The 5,932-nt window shown below is 35.8% G+C and overlaps 1 pseudogene; it reads left to right on the plus strand.

Annotated features, from left to right (window-relative positions):
* The first annotated feature begins 2,109 nt into the window (after positions 1-2,109).
* Positions 2,110-3,372, plus strand: LOC145505829 (elongation factor 1-alpha 1 pseudogene; annotated as a pseudogene).
* Positions 3,373-5,932: the final 2,560 nt, after the last annotated feature.

A 5,932-nucleotide genomic window follows, 5' to 3' on the forward strand; every position in this document is an offset into this window, starting at 1 on the left:
TAAAGTACAGTATAATCTTTATTGACCAATTAGTGATCAAGGAAATTAGAAATGTGTAGCTTAATTGCCAATACAATATACAGATTTTATGTAATATCTATCAAAATATTTGTGACACCTTTTACAGAACCAGAATAATTCTAAAATTTATATATAACCACAAAGACCCATTCATAATGGCCAAAGATATTAGGAAGAAAAGAGCAAAGTTGGAGGTATAATCCTCTTAAACTTCAGACAATACCACAAAACAACAGTAATCAAAACAGAATGGCTTTGGCACAAAAACAGATATATAAATCAATGGAACAGTATAAAGCCCAGAAATAAAGCCACATACCTATGGTCAATTAATCTATGACAAAAGAAGCAAGAATAGACGATAGAGAAAAGAGAGGCTCTTCAGCAAGTGGTGTTGGAGGAAATCCGGACAGCTACATGTAAATCAATAAAACTGAAACACTCCCTCACACTGTATTCAAAAATAAATTTAGGTTAAAAGACCTAAATGTAAGTGATGACATCATAAAATTCCTAGAAGAGAACACAGGCAAAGCATTGTTGGATGTATTCTCAGATTGGTTTCCCAAAGCAAAAGAAATAAAAGCAAAAAGAAAAAAAAAAAGAGAACCTAATCAAACTTAAAAGCTTTTGCACAGCAAAGGAAACCATCAGCAAAATAAACTATCAGCTTATGGAATGGGAGAAAATACTTGTAAATGATGTAACCAACAAGAGGTTTATATCTAAAATATACAAATATTCCATACAATTCAATATAAAAGAAAAAATAAAAGATGGGTATAAGATCTAAATAGACATTTCTTTGAAAAAGATGTACAGATGATCAACAGGCATGTGAAAAGATGTTCAACATCACTAAGTATTAGAGAAATGCAAATCAAAACCATGAAGTATTGCCTCCCACCTGTCAGAATGCTATTATCAGAAACTATACAAATCATAAATGAGGGAGAGAGTGTGGGAAAAAGAGAAACCTCCTGTACTGTTGGCAGGAAAATAAATTTATGCAGCCACTATGGAGAACAGTGTGGAAGTTCCTTAAAAAACTAAAAATAAAGCTACCATATGAGCCAACAATTCCACCCCTGGGCATATACCCAGAAAAGATGAAAACTCTAATTTGAAAAGAGATATGTACCTCAATGTTCATTGTAGTGCTGTTTACAATAGTCACGATATGGAAACAACCCAAGTGCCCATCAAAAGATGAATGAATAAAGAAAATGTACTATATATATATGTATATACATATACATATATATACACATATACATATATATATATGGAATGGAATATTACCCACTTATAAAAAAATGAAATATTGTCATTTGCAGCAATATGGATATACCAGAGAAAAACAAATATATCATTTATTTGTGGAATCTAAAAAGTAATACAAAGGCATCTATATATAAAACAGAAACACACTCATAGACAAAGAAAACAAATTTATGGTTACCAAAGTGGAAAGGGAGGGGGTAGAGATAAATTAGGGGTAAGGGATGAACAGATACAAACTACTATACATAAAATAGACAAACAAAGAAGCTTTACTCTATAACACAGGAACTATTAAATATCTTGTAATAATTCATAATAGAAAATAATCTGATATATATACATATATATCAATCCCTTTGCTATACACCTGAAACTCACATAGTATTGTCAGTCAACTATACTTCAATTTTTAAAAAATGCAGCAAGAAACTGCAGATAATATCTGATCCACTCTGAAGAAAGCTTCTCCCTGAGTTCCCTGAAATGCTATACAAGTGAAAAAATATTTTCCTAATGTTTAAGAACTTCTGTCCATTGTTGTTTTCATCATGGAAGATAACTATAGTTCTCTCTAAAGAAATAGATAAATAAAATCTGAGTTTTTTAAAAAGACTAATATCTTAGGCTTTTTCGCAATGGGTTTGCTGCTAGGACACAGGTGTCCACCATTAAACCTAAGCAAAAACAGGAAAGGAAGAGACCCACATCAACATGTTGTCATTAGGCATGTTGATTCAGGGAAGTCTACCACGACTGGCCATTGGATCTACAAATGTGGTGGCATCGACAAGAGAACAATTGAAAAGTTCAAGCAGGAGGCTGCCGAGATGGGAAAGGGCTCCTTCAAGTATGCCTGGGTCTTGGACAAACTGAAAGCTGAACGTGAGTGTGGTATCACCATTGATATCTCCCTGTGGAAAATTGAGACCAGCAAGTACTATGTTACCATCACTGGTGCCCCAGGACACAGAGACTTCATCAAAAACATGATCACAGGCATATCCCAGGTTGACTGTGCTGTCCTGATTGTTGCTGCTGGTGTTGATGAATTTGAAACCGGTATCTCCAAGAATGGCAGACCCATGAGCATGCCTTCTGGCTTACACTCTGGGGTGAAACAACTAATTGTTGAAGTTAACAAGATGAATTCCACTCAGCCACCCTACAGCCAGAAGAGATACAAGGAAATTGTTAAGGAACTCAGCACCTGCATTAAGAAAATTGGCTACAACCTTGACACAGTACCATTAGTGCCAATTTCTGGCTGGAATGGTGACAACATGCTGGAGCTAAGTGCTAACATGCCATGGTTCAAGGGATGGAAAGTCACCTGTAAGGACGCCAATGCCAATGGAACCACCCTGCTTGAAGCTTTGGATTGCATCCTGTCACCAATCGCCCAACTGACAAACCTTTGTGTTTGTCCCTTCAGGATGTCCATAAAATTGGTGGTATTGGTACTGTTCCTGTGAGTCAAGTAGAGACTGGTGTTCTCCAACCTGGCATGGTGGTCGCCTTTGCCCCAGTCAATGTAACAACTGAAGTGAAGTCTGTAGAAATGCACCGTGAAGCACTGAATGAAGCCCTTCCTGGGAACAGTGTGGGCTTCAATGTCAAGAACGTGTCTGTCAAAGATGTTCATCATGGCAATGTGGCTGTTGACAGCAAAAATGACCCACCAATGGAAGCAGCTGGCTTCACAGCTTAGGTGATTATTTTGGACCATCCAGGCCAAATCAGTGCTGGATATGCACCTGTGCTGGATTGTCAAACAGCTCACATTGCTTGCAAGTTTGCTGAGCTGAAGGAGAAGATTGATCATCATTCTGGGAAAAAGCTGGAAGACAGCCCTAAATTCTTGAAATCTGGTGATGCTGCCATTATTGATATGGTTCCTGGCAAGCCCATGTGTGTCGAGAGTTTCTCTGACTCTCCTCCCCTGGGCCGTTTTGCTGTGCGTGACATGAGACAGATGGTTGCTGTGGGTGTCATCAAAGCAGTAGACAAGAGGCAGCTGGAGCTGGCAAGGTCACCAAGTCTCCCCAGAATGCTCAGAAGGCTAAATGAATATTATCCCCAATACCTGCCACCCAATCAGTGGTGGAAGAACTGTCTCAGAACTATTTGTCTCAATTGGCCATTTAAGTTTAATAGTAAAAGATTTGTTAGTGATAACAATGCCTCGTAAAACCTTCAGAAAGAAAGGAGAAGGTTTTGTGGACCATATACTTTGTGTGTGGCAGTTTTAAGTTATTAGTTTTTAAAATCAATAATTTTTAATGAAAACAACTTGACCAAAAATCTGTCACAGAATTTGAGATCCATTAAAAAAAAGTTTAATGAGAAAAAAAAGAATACTATGTTTGAAAATATTAATTGTAACTCATATTAATACAATAACAGTAGTACCACAAAACATAAGAGTATTAGTATTTTTGGTGTGTGCATGAGGACTTATAGAAAAATTCTACCAATTAATGTCAAAAGGCAAACTTACCTTGCAATAAATATATGCATAATTTCATGAAGGTTTGGTTGATAAAAATGTATAATATAAAACCTCTTTGTACTACAAATTATTGTTAAAATTCTCCACACTTACATCATAGAAGAGATGAATATGTTTTCTTTTCCTTGGATTTATACAAAGACATCATTAAATCAAATAAGAATTGATTGAGCAATTACAATATACTAAGTAGGATTTAGGTATATAATGGTGCCCATATACATGATGATAACATCTTGGAGGAAGTTTGATGTTTGAGGATAAACAAGCCAAAAATAACATAATACTCTCTTCTAAATAAGTTAATTGCCCATGGAACTCTCATTATAAGGCTCTTTATACTTAGTATGTTTTTAGCTATATTATGAGTACATGGAAAACAATATATTTGAGAAGACTTTCTAAATTCCCTCCTTCATTTGTCAATATGCAAGAAAATTCCTCTAAAGTCTATTGCCAAAAACTTTATTCCACAGAGAGTACTCATAGTTTATATAATGTAGAGTCAACATTTTAGCAAACTACTCAAGATTTTGGAGAAGGAAATGACAACCCACTCCAATATTCTTGCCTAGAGAATTCCATAGACGGAACAGCCTAGTGGGCTACTGTTCATAGGGTCACAAAGAGTCAGACATGACTGAGTGACTAAGCACACTCAAGACTTTAGTAAACCTTTATAACTCCAGTCTTAGTTATAAGTATCATACTCATACATTAATATCATGTGAAGGGAAAATGAAATTTCACTCCTTCATATCTCATAATTGTACTAGAGGCTGACTCTCAGTTCTTTTCTTTTCCCTGAACTTAATTTCATAGCTTTTTTATTTGCGAATTTTTGGTGACTGCATTAGGCTTATATTTTAACACAAACGTCTTTGAAAGGCATATGAGGGTTGTTAATAATTCAGCATATGATGATCAACTTTTATTCACATTTTATTAACATTGAAAATCAAACAGGTCAATCTCATGATCTATGTTAAACTAATTTCATTTAATTTAGCCCAAGAAAAAGTAGTATATGTTCATATGTGTATACAAACATTCTGTTATAATATGCACAATACCATTTTCATATGGTAAGATATAAAGAAATGTATATATTAATAGAAATAAATGTGTCATGAATTTTCTCCTGAGAATAGATTTTAAGTTTTAAGAAACTTTGATGAACTCTGTGTGTATAAGTACAGCAAGGGTTTGGTATTTCAATATACTAAGCTAGTACTTAATTTGAAAAAAAAAAACCCTTTCTGAACCAACTGTCAGTAGTCCTTTAATACAGAAATAAATTATAGTGTTTGATTTGTAGACCACTGTTTATGGCAAATCACTGCCAACTGTAATGGACTTTGCAGACAGTCATAAAAAGTAAGGCCACCTCTCACCATGAGTTCAGACCACAATATCATCCAATGACAATATAGATCTAAATCTAGAGATTTGTGATATATGGTTCATGAGATTTCCCATAGTCCTCTCTTCACAGAGTGCTGATTTTTGACTGGAAAGTTACGATTCTGATTTGTAGAGTGATTTTTTCTAAGCAACAGCACATTTCCATTTCTTAAAGTTAAGTGAGTACCTAAGGTTTCAGTTCACTTCAGTTCAGTTGCTCAGTCATGTCCAACTCTTTGCGACCTCATGGACTGAAGCATGCCAGGATTCCCTGTCCATCACCAACTCCCAAAGCTTGCTCAAATTTATGTCCATCAAGTCGGTGATGCTATCCAATCATCTCATCCTCTGTCATCCCCTCCTCCTGCCTTCAATCTTGCCTGGCATCAGGATCTTTTCCAATGAGTCAGTTCTTCGCATCAGGTGGCCAAAGTATTGGAGCTTGAGCTTCAGCATCAGTCCTTCCAATGAATACTTAGGACTGATTTCCTTTAGGATGAACTGGTTGGATCTCCTTGCAGTCCAAGGGACACTCAAGAATCTTCTCTAACACCACAGTTCAAAAGCATCAATTCTTCAGTGCTCAGTTTTCTTTATGGTCCAACTCTCACATCCATATAAGACCACTGGAAAAACCATAGCTTTGATTAGATGGACCTTTGTTGGCAAAGTAATGTCTCTGCTTTTTAATATGCTGTCTAGGTTTGTCATAGC

The sequence above is a fragment of the Giraffa tippelskirchi genome, chromosome 5, assembly GCF_054371585.1.
Source record: "Giraffa tippelskirchi isolate mGirTip1 chromosome 5, T2T-mGirTip1v1.2.pri, whole genome shotgun sequence".
NCBI lineage: Eukaryota > Metazoa > Chordata > Mammalia > Artiodactyla > Giraffidae > Giraffa > Giraffa tippelskirchi.